Consider the following 15,414-nt stretch of genomic DNA (forward strand, 5'->3'; position numbering starts at 1 on the left):
TTCAAATCTAGGACGTGCAAAAGGTTCTGGTAAAAAGTCAAAATTTAAAAGTGTCAAACCCCAAGGTTTGATGATGCTAAAAACTAGAGGAGAACCAGCTGGTCTCGATGAAGCAAAATTTAAGCCTTCTGAATTATCTTCCATTCCAATCTCAGAACAGAGTAAAAGTTTCACCAGCACAAATATCTACTCTAGATGCCAGTGATGTTTTTATATCTAAAAGAGCACAGAAATTCCATTCTAGAACTTCAAAAGTTTTGAGAGTGGATGCTACTCCTAAAGAAGGGCAGATGCATCTTGCTAAGTTCCTTAGAAGCCTTCAGAAAATGGTAGATGAGTTTGGTGTGGCATTTGTGGTGACCAGTCAAGTTGTTTTGCAAGTAGATGCTTCTGCTATGTTTGTTGGTCCCCAAGTTAAGCTTAATGGAGGAAATATCATAGCTCATGCTTCCACCACAAGGCTTGCTCTTCGCAAAGGTCGAGGTGAGGAACGCATTTGCAAATTGATTAGCTCACCCTGCTTAGCAGAAGTAGAAGAACACTTTCAAATTTCTCCAAAAGGTGTTATTGATTGCAAAGACTAATAACGTGAGAGCTCTCTGATGTACTAATGTGAAATTTTCAAGACTGCCTGCATAATTTGATGTAGAGTCTTATCCAGTCATAGATGCCACACAAAATTAGAGTGGGACGGATTGAAAAGTTTCAAATCTGGGAATGAAAATTTTAAACTGGTTATGCTCAAAATTATACTCGGGTATTAAGAAGATGAACCATGGCATAGAGGTGTGGGTTGGTAGGGCTTTAGAGAAACTTGATTCAGTCTTGCTTGAAGTTTGTCAAAAGTTCAATCCAGAGAGCTATATAACAGTGAGTGATGCCTGTGCATTAATTGGTGACATTTCTGGCTTTGCGGAAAAGTTGCAGACTTATTTTATGCAGATATTGTTGGAAACACAAACTGTTTTGAAGGATTTTGTTTTTCAGGGTGTGGATTCTCAAGCGGTGGAGAAAAAGATCAGACTCACGTATAATGATCTCTGCTTGCTACTACCAGAAACAAATTTCAAGCATTGCTTGCTCAGGACATTGGAGGTGTTATTTGACTTGATGTGTTCATATTATGCGACGATGACATGGAAAGCTTCTGAAATGAAGATCGAAGGTCAATGCTCACAAACTCCAGTGACTCGTAAGAAAATATTACTACAGAAGAAGGAAATGAACTTCAAATAGTTTTCGACAAACCTAGGCGTAATGGGCGTTTCAGCTCAAGATTTGGTGCATGGGAGAGTTGTGCAAATGCTTGATAATGGCGTACTCAAATGATGGAATGAACTCTTTTGCGAGGCTCTACAAAATGGGACCATGGAGGGATTCTTTAAACTCATTTCATACTTCCAAACACAATCTGAACCTGCCTACTGTGGATTGGCTACTCTTGCAGTTGTTCTCAATGCTCTTGCAATTGATCCTGGAAGAAAATGGAAGGGGCCTTGGCGCTGGTTTGATGAATCGATGCTGGACTGTTGTGAACCTTTGGAAAAGGTGAAAGTTGATGGCATGCCTAGCTAATTGTTCTGGAGCTAAGGTTGAAGCTTTCCGCTCTAATCAAAGTTCTATTGATGAATTCCGGAGATTTGTAGCAAAGTGTGCTTCTTCTGAAGATTGCCATGTGATTACATCAAATCATAGAGCTCCACTAAAGCAGACAGGATTTGGCCATTTTTCACCGATTGGTGGATACCATGCTGGAAAAGACCCGGCACTTGTTTTAGATGTCGCTTGATGCAAGTATCTTCCCCATTGGGTTCCACTTTCACTTCTTTGGGAGGCAATGAATACCATAGACGAAACGACTCAAAAATACAGGGGGTTTATGCTAATCTTGAAGCACCAGCAGGGTCCATCCTTACTTTATACTCTGGTTCTGCAGCTTCTGAAAGCAGAAGGTTTTGACAGTGTAGAAAAAATCCTTTCTGCAGTTTTTGAATCATTACCTGCAAATCTTACAGATTTCATCAAGTGGATTGTCGAAGTTAGAAGGTTGGACAGCTCTGAGAAAACTGTAGATAAGGAAGAAGCTGAGCGAATTGAGAATTATTGCAACAAATAAAGGAAACAGAAATTTACAAGGTTGCGGATAAGTGGTCTTCATCTGCAACCTCGTGTTGTACTTTATCATGGTCTACTGAAGATAATTCGTTGGAGATAATTCAAAATGTTTGCTGCCAAAGGGAGCCACCCAATGTGAACTGATTGGTGTATCGAAAGAGTGTTTTTGTAATAAGGCTTGTATGCTAATGAGCAAGTATAATGCAGTGGATGTATGTATATTGTTATTGAGATATAGTAAGCAGAGATAAAGCTTTATCATGCAAGGAGTGTTGTTAGAGTCTGCGCACAAGACATATGGCATATCTTTTCTCGAGTTTGATGCATTGACTTGACAACAAAGATATGGAGTATGAAAGCAACATACGCGTCTACATGATCTCAAGGAGCACACAAAGGAAATCTATGATGTCAAGTGTAGCCCCACTGGTCCGTGTACAAATAATCCTGATGAACTCATTTGGCTCAGCAATCAAATTATGGGATGTCGAGCAAGGAAGACAATTGTTCAAATTGACTACTCACAGTGAACCTATATATTCAATTGCTTTCAAGTGGGTTGTGCGATGGGTGTCTGCATATATGGTCTGCGAAGAAAGGAAGCGGTGGAATTTACGATGTCTGCTGGAATAGAGAAGAAAGCGAAGGTGAAAAGTAAAGGACCAAACACCACGAAGACATCTGTCACAGCAGAAAAACAGGGTCAATTCGCCTATTTTTATCCTCAGTCCCGATTCAAAAGGATCAGCACTCCGGTTTATTAGCCATCAGAGGATTTCAAGAGAAACGAATTTGCCTATTTCGATCCTCAGTCATGATTTCATGAGAACTTTGCTCCAGATTTTGTCTCTTAATAAACCAATCGTAGAAGATTTAGAGGAACGTTGTTCTATTTGTAGAATGGATGAAACGCTTTTTTGTTAATTTTTGTAATGTCAGTTTAAACAGCGCCCTGTTTTGGGTCGATCTTTTTTCTACAGACAGTCCTATTTATTATTGTAAATTCTTTGTAAAGAGGGAGTATGTAGAGAGAGTTCTGAGTGCTGGAGAATAGAGAGCTTATCATGTACAGTTTTTGACAGAGATTTTTAATGAAATTTCACAGCTCTGACTTCTGAGATTCCTGTGGTATGATAATTTAGCATAAGTTTTTCTTGTGTTTCATATGTGATATGTTATGTTTCATTTCACTACATGATCATTTCTAATTGAACAAATGAAGTGTTAAAGTAAGAATTCATGCCTGCCATGCTCTGCTTTTAAGTTTGTTCAATATTTAATGTTTTCTACTGTTTAAGGAGGATTCAAAGTTATTGTTTGCCCTCCTTAGCTCCTCACCAGTCTTGCCATCCCATTTAAATCTAGATTTGGTGTTAAATTTCTTGCCTACCTTGCCTCAGTCGATAATCTGTGTTGTTCATTATATTTCTCTGTTCAAGCTGTGATTTTGCCCATGCAGCCCGGAACAACCCAGTCATTTAATTAAAAACCCCTTTTGATCAATTTACTAGCCTAATATCAGTGTTACCTTATTGGTCATCTCATCTATTGAAGATTTTACCGAGATAGACCGGAGAGAGCCTTCTCCTGCCCCGTAGGGCTAGCTACGAGGCTAAATGGTTTGATGTTGCCTTGAGGTTTACCTTTCTCAGCCTGAGGTGAAATTTCAAGCGCTAACATACTGGCGACCATACTGGGGAGAACATTCAATTTGTTGATTGTCTTGTCCCAGTACATGCAATCAAGGTGCAGATCTGATGCTGATGGTGGACAGCACTCAGACACTTATGCAGGCTGAACCATTCACCTGGCGACTCCAATTCGACCCAGACATTCCAACGCTCGCTGATCCATTTATGCAATGGTGTGGTATGTGGCAAACCCTGCCCTGTGTGAAGCTCTAAACGAAGTTAGAGAGTGGTTAGTGGATATTGAAATTAATTAAGAATTTTTCAGTATTTTCCTTCAATGTTTGAAATCTCTGAAGCTTCATCTTGAAAGCAAAACTAAATTTTGTGAGTTAGTTGTTGAAAGAGTTGAAAGGGAGATTCAGTGTCTAGATGAGAAGATTCAGTCATATGATTTCCAAGACCCTAAAAAGTTCTTGGAAATCCTTCCTCCTTCGCAACAAGAAATAACAGACTTGTCTACAGTCGTTTACATTGACAATGTGCAACTAGAAGTATGCATTGTAGAGTTGGGACAGCCAACAGAGTCCGGCTTCCGCGATCCAATGGCAACATATATGGACATGTTTTTCACTTTGATTGATAGATCAGACTGCCTTGTACGTGACCAGGCTCATTACGTGCATGAACGGCTGCCATCAACTGCATCTATGGCCTGGTGGAAGCTTTCTCAACCGGCATCATTCTCAGGTTTACTTGAATGGTTAATCTGGCATTTTAGTATTACCTGATCTATTGTTTGTACAGCAGATTAGAGTAGATTTTGTAAATAAATAAGCAGCCATAAGGGCAGCATCTTGTTTTCAGTTTTCTTAAAGATTGTTAAGTCATTTTTTCAGTCATTTTAGTCTTGAGAGCAAATCAGTTTGAGTTCAGTTTCAGTTTGAAAATAAGTCAAGAGTTGTGTCGATGATGACTCCATTGCCCAATGGGTGGAGGCACTGTCTGCTCTCCCAAAGTTCTGCGGTTCTTGGCACCTCCAAAAAGCGGCAGCTGCCATCCCAAGTGGAGCCGATGTTAGACTCCGTCTTATATGTCAGTGTGAGATTGATTCTTCTTCAAAACCCTGTTTTGAAGAAGAAATCATTAAATGTGGTGTTTTAGAATATGAAATTTATTCTCCAGCTCTTCAAAAGGAAGCAGCGACTTCAAGCTCCTATCCCTGCACAAGCACAAACAAAACATCATCAACAATCATGTCCATTTGTGTGATCTTGGTCTCTCAATCACGAAGGAGTTAGTTCAGGATTTGGTGCCTTCATTGGACTGTAGTATGCCTATCTCACTTCCGACTGTTCTATACAAACCACTTGAGGAGAGAAAAGAAATTGACATTCAGGCAGATGTAAGACATTTGAGTGCAGGCCTTGCTGGTACTCATGTTTTTGCGCATTATAAGGCATCAAATATGGGCCAAACAGCTCAGCGAACTCGAAACCAGAAGACAAAGATAAATATTGATGAAAATGTGGCTAAAGAAAGCGATGAGGATGATCTGGAAGTGCCTCTACGAAAGATGATGCAGTGTGGAAAAATGCAAGGAATTAGAAAGCAGAATAATCTTAGAGTCCGAACACCTAGAGAAGCATCAGGTCTACTAAAAAGTTGCAGCAAGGAAGCATCAAATATGTTGCTCAGGGAAGCTGGTATGCAATCAGATAAAGCTTCAAAAAGTCAAGATTCCAATAAACTTTCATGTAAAATTTCAAATGGAATTAAGAATACAAGAAGAGATGATGTGCCTGAAAAAGATATTGTTGATAATCCAATTAGTAGTGATATGGAAATGTCAATCCCAACCAAGAGGAAAAGTACCAAATCAAGCAAGTATGCAGAATATGTCTTAGGTTCTAATCTAGGACGTGCAAAAGGTTCTGGTAAAAAGTCAAAATTTAAAAGTGTCAAACTCCAAGGTTTGATGATGCTAAAAACTGGAGGAGAACCAGCTGGTCTCGATGAAGCAAAATTTAAGCCTTCTGAATTATCTTCCAGTCCAATCTCAGAACAGAGTAAAAGTTTCACCAGCACAAATATCTACTCTAGATGCCAGTGATGTTTTTATATCTAAAAGAGCACAGAAATTCCCTTCTAGAACTTCAAAAGTTTTGAGAGTGGATGCTACTCCTAAAGCAAGGAAGATGCATCTTGCTAAGTTCCTTAGAATCCTTCAGAAAATGGTAGATGAGTTTGGTGTGGCAGTTGTGGTGACCAGTCAAGTTGTTTTGATGCTTCTACTATGTTTGTTGGTCCCCAAGTTAAGCTTAATGGAGTAAATATCATAGCTCATGCTTCCACCACAAGGCTTGCTCTTCGCAGAGGTCGAGGTGAGGAATGCATTTGCAAATTGATTAGCTCACCCTGCTTAGCAGAAGTAGAAGAACACTTTCAAATTTCTCCAAAAGGTGTTATTGATTGCAAAGACTAATAACGTGAGAGCTCTCTGATGTACTAATGTGAAATTTTCAAGACTGCCTGCATAATTTGATGTAGAGTCTTATCCAGTCATAGATGCCACACAAAATTAGAGTGGGACGGATTGAAAAGTTTCAAATCTGGGAATGAAAATTTTAAACTGGTTATGCTCAAAATTATACTCGGGTATTAAGAAAATGAACCGTGGCATAGAGGTGTGGGTTGGTAGGGCTTTAGAGAAACTTGATTCAGTCTTGCTTGAAGTTTGTCAAAAGTTCAATCCAGAGAGCTATATAACAGTGAGTGATGCCTATGCATTAATTGGTGACATTTCTGGCTTTGCGGAAAAGTTGCAGACTTCTTTTATGCAGATATTGTTGTTGGAAACACAAACTGTTTTGAAGGATTTTGTTTTTCAGGGTGTGGATTCTCAAGCGGTGGAGAAAAAGAGCAGACTCACGTATAATGATCTCTGCTTGCAACTACCAGAAACAAATTTCAAGCATTGCTTGCTCAGGACATTGGAGGTGTTATTTGACTTGATGTGTTCATATTATGCGATGATGACATGGAAAGCTTCTGAAATGGAGATCGAAAGTCAATGCTCACAAACTCCAGTGACTCGTAAGAAAATATTACTACAGAAGAAGGAAATGAACTTCAGATAGTTTCCGACAAACCTAGGCGTAATGGGCGTTTCAGCTCAAGATTTGGTGCATGGGAGAGTTGTGCAAATGCTTGATAATGGCATACTCAAATGATGGAATGAACTCTTTTGCGAGGCTCTACAAAAATGGGACCATGGAGGGATTCTCTAAACTCATTTGATACTTCCAAACACAATATGAACCTGCCTATTGTGGATTGGCTACTCTTGCAGTTGTTCACAATGCTCTTCCAATTGATCCTGGAAGAAAATGGAAGGGGTCTTGGCGCTGGTTTGATGAATCGATGCTGGACTGTTGTGAACCTTTGGAAAAGGTGAAAGTTGATGGCATGCCTAGCTAATTGTTCTGGAGCTAAGGTTGAAGCTTTCCGCTCTAATCAAAGTTCTATTGATGAATTCCGGAGATTTGTAGCAAAGTGTGCTTCTTCTAAAGATTCCCATGTGATTACATCAAATCATAGAGCTCCACTAAAGCAGACAGGATTTGGCCATTTTTCACCGATTGGTGGATACCATGCTGGAAAAGACCCGGCACTTGTTTTAGATGTCGCTTGATGCAAGTATCTTCCCCATTGGGTTCCACTTTCACTTCTTTGGGAGGCAATGAATACCATAGACGAAACGACTCAAAAATACAGGGGGTTTATGCTAATCTTGAAGCACCAGCAGGGTCCATCCTTACTTTATACTCTGGTTCTGTAGCTTCTGAAAGCAGAAGGTTTTGACAGTGTAGAAAAAATACTTTCTGCAGTTTTTGAATCATTACCTGCAAATCTTACAGATTTCATCAAGTGGATTGTCGAAGTTAGAAGGTTGGACAGCTCTGAGAAAACTGTAGATAAGGAAGAAGCTGAGTGAATTGAGAATTATTGCAACAAATAAAGGAAACAGAAATTTACAAGGTTGCGGATAAGTGGTCTTCATCTGCAACCTCGTGTTGTACTTTATCATGGTCTACTGAAGATAATTCGTTGGAGATAATTCAAAATGTTTGCTGCCAAAGGGAGCCACCCAATGTGAACTGATTGGTGTATCGAAAGAGTGTTTTTGTAATAAGGCTTGTATGCTAATGAGCAAGTATAATGCAGTGGATGTATGTATATTGTTATTGAGATATAGTAAGCAGAGATAAAGCTTTATCATGCAAGGAGTGTTGTTAGAGTCTGCGCACAAGACATATGGCATATCTTTTCTCGAGTTTGATGCATTGACTTGACAACAAAGATATGGAGTATGAAAGCAACATACGCGTCTACATGATCTCAAGGAGCACACGAAGGAAATCTATGTTGTCAAGTGTAGCCCCACTGGTCCGTGTACAAATAATCCTGATGAACTCATTTGGCTCAGCAATCAAATTATGGGATGTCGAGCAAGGAAGACAATTGTTCAAATTGACTACTCACAGTGAACCTATATATTCAATTGCTTTCAAGTGGGTTGTGCGACGGGTGTCTGCATATATGGTCTGCGAAGAAAGGAAGCGGTGGAATTTACGATGTCTGCTGGAATAGAGAAGAAAGCGAAGGTGAAAAGTAAAGGACCAAACACCACGAAGACATCTGTCACAGCAGAAAAACAGGGTCAATTCGCCTATTTTTATCCTCAGTCCCGATTCAAAAGGATCAGTGCTCCGGTTTATTAGCCATCAGAGGATTTCAAGAGAAACGAATTTGCCTATTTCGATCCTCAGTCATGATTTCATGAGAACTTTGCTCCAGATTTTGTCTCTTAATAAACCAATCGTAGAAGATTTAGAGGAACGTTGTTCTATTTGTAGAATGGATGAAACGCTTTTTTGTTAATTTTTGTAATGTCAGTTTAAACAGCGCCCTGTTTTGGGTCGATCTTTTTTCTACAGACAGTCCTATTTATTATTGTAAATTCTTTGTAAAGAGGGAGCATGTAGAGAGAGTTCTGAGTGCTGGAGAATAGAGAGCTTACCATGTACAGTTTTTGACAGAGATTTTTAATGAAATTTCACAGCTCTGACTTCTGAGATTCCTGTGGTATGATAATTTAGCATAAGTTTTTCTTGTGTTTCATATGTGATCTGTTATGTTCCATTTCACTTCATGATCATTTCTAATTGAACAAATGAAGTGTTAAAGTAAGAATTCATGCCTGCCATGCTCTGCTTTTAAGTTTGTTCAATATTTAATGTTTTCTACTGTTTAAGGAGGATTCAAAGTTATTGTTTGCCCTCCTTAGCTCCTCACCAGTCTTGCCATCCCATTTAAATCTAGATTTGGTGTTAAATTTCTTGCCTACCTTGCCTCAGTCGATAATCTGTGTTGTTCATTATATTTCTCTGTTCAAGCTGTGATTTTTCCCATGCAGCCCGGAACAACCCCGTCATTTAATTAAAAACCCCTTTTGATCAGTTTACTAGCCTAATATCAGTGTTACCTTATTGGTCATCTCATCTATTGAAGATTTTACCGAGATAGACCGGAGAGAGCCTTCTCCTGCCCCGTAGGGCTAGCTACGAGGCTAAATGGTTTGATGTTGCCTTGAGGTTTACCTTTCTTAGCCTGAGGTGAAATTTCAAGCGCTAACATACTGGCGACCATACTGGGGAGAACATTCAATTTGTTGATTGTCTTGTCCCAGTACATGCAATCAAGGTGCAGATCTGATGCTGATGGTGGACAGCACTCAGACACTTATGCAGGCTGAACCATTCACCTGGCGACTCCAATTCGACCCAGACATTCCAACGCTCGCTGATCCATTTATGCAATGGTGGGGTATGTGGCAAACCCTGCCCTGTGTGAAGCTCTAAACTAAGTTAGAGAGTGGTTAGTGGATATTGAAATTAATGAAGAATTTTTCAGTATTTTCCTTCAATGTTTGAAATCTCTGAAGCTTCATCTTGAAAGCAAAACTAAATTTTGTGAGTTAGTTGTTGAAAGAGTTGAAAGGGAGATTCAGTGTCTAGATGAGAAGATTCAGTCATATGATTTCCAAGACCCTAAAAAGTTCTTGGAAATCCTTCCTCCTTCGCAACAAGAAATAACAGACTTGTCTACAGTCGTTTACATTGACAATGTGCAGCTAGAAGTATGCATTGCAGAGTTGGGACAGCCAACAGAGTCCGGCTTTCGCGATCCAATGGCAACATATATGGACATGTTTTTCACTTTGATTGATAGATCATACTGCCTTGTACGTGACCAGGCTCATTACGTGCATGAAGGGCTGCCAGCAACTGCATCTATGGCCTGGTGGAAGCTTTCTCAACCGGCATCATTCTCAAGTTTACTTGAATGGTTAATCTGGGTGATTTAATTGTGAGTTAAATCCTTGCCATTAATTGTCAACTTGGGGTTCGTAGACTAATGAGGTATACCTATATTATATGTAATAGGTGGTTATTTATCAGAATAGATTAATGTAATGCAATTAAAGCTAATTACAAAACAAAATAATAAATCTAATCCAAACCAAACCAAACATAAATAAATTGAAATCACACTTGCTTGAAAATGAAATTCACACTTGCATAAATGAAATCACACTTGCAGAATTGAAATCACACTCACACCTGTTGAAATGAAATCACACTTGCTCAAAGGTAAAAAACACTTGTATAAAATGAAAATGCACTCGCTGAAAATAAATGAAATAACATAACTATACTATTTTACCAATATGTACAAAGTTGTGCAAATTATGGTTGATGGGGGCCCTCCATTCCTCAGCAAGCACACTTAACAACTATCACATCTTGAAGATCAAAGTAGCAGTATATATTTCATAAAATGAGTTACAAGATATTACAAGAACTATCTATCCTCACTTTACAAATCACATCTTGGATGGAACTTGGAACCTCCAACTAACAACTAACAACTAGCTACTAACTTGGAAACCAATACTAACACCTAACAACTAACAAACCTTTGTATGAAGGGTGCACTCCTATTTATATAAAAATTGAGGATAACTATTCAATAAATATAGATGCTTAGGTATCTCCTAAATCCACATTTATCTCTTGTGGTTGCAACCAATCACCTAAAAATGTAAGATATAAATCCTCTCAAAATTCTTTCATCCATGATTCTTCTCCTTTGAATGTGCATAGTTAATTATCCACATCTTCTATAATTATTCCACAAATCTTCATGAGCTAGAATTTGAAATTCGAATTTGTGGTTGGGTGGCCAAATAGGACCCTTCTAGAATATCCAAGTAGGCCTACAATATCACAAAACTCCTAAAACTTTAAACTATATATGAAAACATGTTAATTTCCTAATATTTAATCACAAATTCTTTTAAAATACTTAAAATCAGTGACTTGGAAAATAATAATGATAAACCCATACAATCATGAAAATGGTTACTTAATGTAGATTTATGGGGCTATAGAGTTACGGAATGAGGGTAAAGTGATGGAAATGTGGGTAAAAGTGGATGACATTTTGGAGACCCAACACCTCTTTTCGAGAGGACCAAAATCGAACTAAAGATTACGTGATTTGGTTAAATGGAAGTTAAGTTTTGAATTATTTTATTCATTCATTCATTATGGAATGGATCGGTCCTAACCACTTGGGTAACTAATTAGGTCAACCTCAAACCCAAGTAAACCCTCAAGAAATCATATAAAAGGAAGTGACCTAAACTTTATTTCAACTCACTTCATCAAGACATGTTTCTATTATTCTGTTTTGTTTTGGCTCACACAGGTTCGTCGGTAGAAGTTCGCACAGGGTCCGAAATTGCAGGTGAAAGGTTCACTCTGGGTTTTGGTTTTATGGATCTCGGTTGCTGTCATGGAACAAAAAAATTTCGTCCTTCGTCGCAGGCACAGAGTAGGCAAAAGAGGGACTCTGGCTCTCTAGTCTCTTGGAAACAATTCAGTGAGAGCCACTCTAGGTTCAGAAGGTTCTGGTCCCTAGTCGCTTGCACAAGGTAGCCCTGGGATTGACACTTTCATCTTGGTCACTCGTAAAGCTCGGAAAAGGTGCGAATTTTCTTTATCAGTCACTCGCACAACTCGGCAAGGGTGCGAATTTGGTTTATCAGTCACTCGCACAGCTCGACATGGGAGTGACTTTGGTATTTTTAGTTCAGTTCTAGAGTCGCACGCATAAAGACCTCCTGGGAGCGACTCTATAGTCACAATCACTCACATTTTGAATTCATGAGAGTGACCCAGAAGTTTTAGTCGCTCGCAGACAATGTTGATGAGGGCGACCCAATTCAGATCTAAGGCTTTGACATCTTGTCTTGAATCAACTTCAGTGATCTGGTAGATCTGGGTTTCTCTGTTGTTATAACATATCTGTAGATTTTATTTATTATTATCCGCTACAAAATCATATGTATTTGGCACTTTGTAATCACTATTGAAATTTTTTTATGACGATCTACTAAAGGAGAAGATTTGAAAGGGTTTCCACCTTGTGGGTTTTTTCCTTGGTCTTGGACCAGTCTGCTATCTCTTATGGCTGTGTTGTTGTCTTCTCTATCACTACATATATTTTTATTTCTTCAGTTATGTTTATGATTGATTATACTGCTAATAATTGGATGCATTGTTAATGAAAAGATAAATTGGGCTAAAGTAACTAATATAGCTATAGAAATTTTGAATAATATGACACTTGTTCACAGAGATTATCTTGATTATACACTATTTGCGGAATGCATGCATAATACATAACCTCCTCTATGTTGATCACCAATTTTGTAGAATTAAAAACAATGAAACATCAATCACATGTGCACATTAACACAGTATGTATTGGAGAAAGCATACAGTTGAAAACCCCAAAATATATGTATATTATAATGATAGAGAACATGTAACAATACATAGTACAATACTCCTCACAAGTACTCAGTACTATCTCCACCTGCTACACACAAACTAGCTCATATCTGAATCAAGTCACAGGTTCAAATCTCCTTCGCTGTCTGCCTGCCTCTACTGCGCAATCCAATGTGAGAATAGATCTGATCCAAGAACAAATTCCCTTGGTTTGTACTGCGCAATCCTCATTGGCAATCTCAATCATTGATTGTGCAAATCTCATGCACAGCTATAGTCACAACTGATATCAGTCTCACTCTTTCACCCACCTCTAACACTTGTCTCCACTGAACTGTCCATGCACTGAGTTAACTGATGTATTCTTTAGTTGATTTATGAGTTAATAATTAGTGAATTAATTAACAATTAATTCACATCATTCATCACTAGTGTATTCTACAGTTAGACTAAATACAACTAGTTCAACTAAGTCAAACTGAACACAACTCCATCAACTCCACCAAACTCAATCACTTGAGTTATAACTGAAGTCCATCATGCAATAGCTCAACTAACCCATAAGAAAAGTGTATTTCCTTCTGGCAGTTGCATGTGCCACATCCGTAGCTCGAACTGAAGTGCTCCAAGAGGATAAGATAATGTTTATAGTCCAAATATTATTAAGAGCTAATAATATTCGATTGTTCTATTTTTAGCCTGGCAGTCTAAAAATAGACTCCGCCCATATGTCTAAAAATAGAAGTCCATCTATTTTTACCAACATGACAATCATCCACAAATAGCATCCTGCAACTCATAGACCATGATCCATATGTCTAAAAATAGACATAGTCTAAAAATAGACTGCGCCAAAAATAGCCTGCGGGCCCACTTAGTGAAGGCGAATTCTTTTCACTAAGCTCCATCATCTTGTTGCATTTTCAACACTCCCTCTCAACAAGATATGAATTATCTACAACCCCTATCCTGCAACTCTGGAATGTTCTGCATGCAACACATTTTCCCGGTCCACTTGCTCCAACAACACTTGGAACAAAAACACTCCCAACTGACCACTCTGTTGGGCTAGGAACATACTCTGATGTTGAAGCTCTACCTGCTGCTGAAAAGTGCTCCCTCTCTGACATCTGCGCTACTGTAACATCTCCATGCATCTCGCACCATTGCACACTTCTCTGTGCCACATAGCACTGTGCAAAACACTTGAGCCTCTTGCATTGTTGTAGCCTGCTAGCTATGCGCTATCCTGGGATTCCCTACATTGTCGCTCTCTATGCCGCTCCATCCGCATCTGTCTCTACCCAATTAGTCAGTTCCTACTAGTCCACATCGGGGCTCCCGTAGCAAGGTCTCATCCAAGAGGTTGGGTACCTCAAGGATCATGCCCCTCCTCCTTGGGACGATCACTCTATATCGCCCCACCTCCTACCTGGAGGTATGGCTGCATGTGATCCCTCAGCCCACCTGGCTCGAATTTTCCCCCTACTGGAGGTCTCTGCATGAGTAGATGTCTCTACTCGATCTCCTCTCAGCTTCCCTTGTTGTGGCTACTCCACAACCTCCTGAAGCTGCTGCACCAATCGTGGCTCCTCCATAATCGTCTGAGACTTCTTCTGGCTCTGCATGTTGAGAGGTAATATACGCTCCCTCTCAACCACCAAGTCTCCATTAGTGGCCTCACTGCTCAAGGCTTTGCATGCATCTTGAACCTCAAGAGCATACAAGTTCTTGACCCGAGAACCAATCTTCTTCACCTGTCTAATGATGATGTGTCTAAGGAAAACCTTTCCCTTACTGAAGACTACATCATAGCCTCTGTCTTCTAGCATCACGATCGACACCAAGTTTCTCTTCAGTCCTGGTACATACTTGACATCGTTCAAGGTAAGGCGAGCTCCATGCTCCCTCTAAAAAATAACCATGCCTACACCTGAGGCACTATACTTCTCATCATTACCCATCTTTATGAGTATCTTGAGATCTTTCTCCTCCAAAGTACTGAACAAACTCTTGTCATCAGTCATGTGGAAAGAAGCTCCAATATCAAGAAACCAACCACTTCCCACCATGGATGAAACCATGCATGAAAAGAGTGTGAAATCCAACTCAAACTGTGAAGCAAGTGCCTCACCTTCAGATCCTTCCCCGGATCCCTTCTTGGATTTCCTCCGTGGACAATTTGAAGCATAATGGCCCACCTCATGACAACGAAAGCATCGCACTTTTGATTTGTCAACCTTCTTCCCATCATTGGAAGAACTGGATTCGGAAAGAGAACCATTCTCCTTCCCCTCTTTGCTTTGGCAGCTAAAGCGCAATTTTCTTCATCATATGCCTTTGATGAAGATTCGTCCCAGGTATTCCGCCTGATCTCCTCTTGCACAAGATCAGACCAAAGTCTTTCCCATCCTGGAAATTTCTCCCGACCATTAACAGAGTCCTGATAGGAATGCCAACTCTTCGGAAGACCAAGGAGAGCCAAGCTCACCAATTCCTCATCATCAACAATCACCCCCACACTTCCCAGCTCATCCCGTCATTGGGTGAACTTCATGAGATACTTGGGCATATTGTCTCCATTCTCACACTTAATGTTTCTGAGTTTATCCTTGCGCGCCAACTTCCTCTGGTCGCTCTTGCTTTGGAAAAAATATGTCAACTCTTTCCACATCAAGTATGGAGAAGCCTTTCCATGTAGGCTGGATACAATGTGATCCTTCATGCCCTCCAATAGAATCCTTCGA

The 15,414-nt window shown here is 39.6% G+C and overlaps 2 pseudogenes; both read left to right on the forward strand.

Annotated features, from left to right (window-relative positions):
• The first annotated feature begins 1,338 nt into the window (after positions 1 to 1,338).
• Positions 1,339 to 2,259, forward strand: LOC149198816 (glutathione gamma-glutamylcysteinyltransferase 1 pseudogene; annotated as a pseudogene).
• Positions 2,260 to 7,010: 4,751 nt separating this feature from the next.
• Positions 7,011 to 7,907, forward strand: LOC149198817 (glutathione gamma-glutamylcysteinyltransferase 1 pseudogene; annotated as a pseudogene).
• Positions 7,908 to 15,414: the final 7,507 nt, after the last annotated feature.

The sequence above is a fragment of the Pinus tabuliformis genome, chromosome 2_1 (genome assembly GCF_031772625.1).
Source record: "Pinus tabuliformis cultivar Carrire ecotype Pingquan chromosome 2_1, CPIR1, whole genome shotgun sequence".
NCBI classification, from domain to species: Eukaryota; Viridiplantae; Streptophyta; class Pinopsida; order Pinales; family Pinaceae; genus Pinus; species Pinus tabuliformis.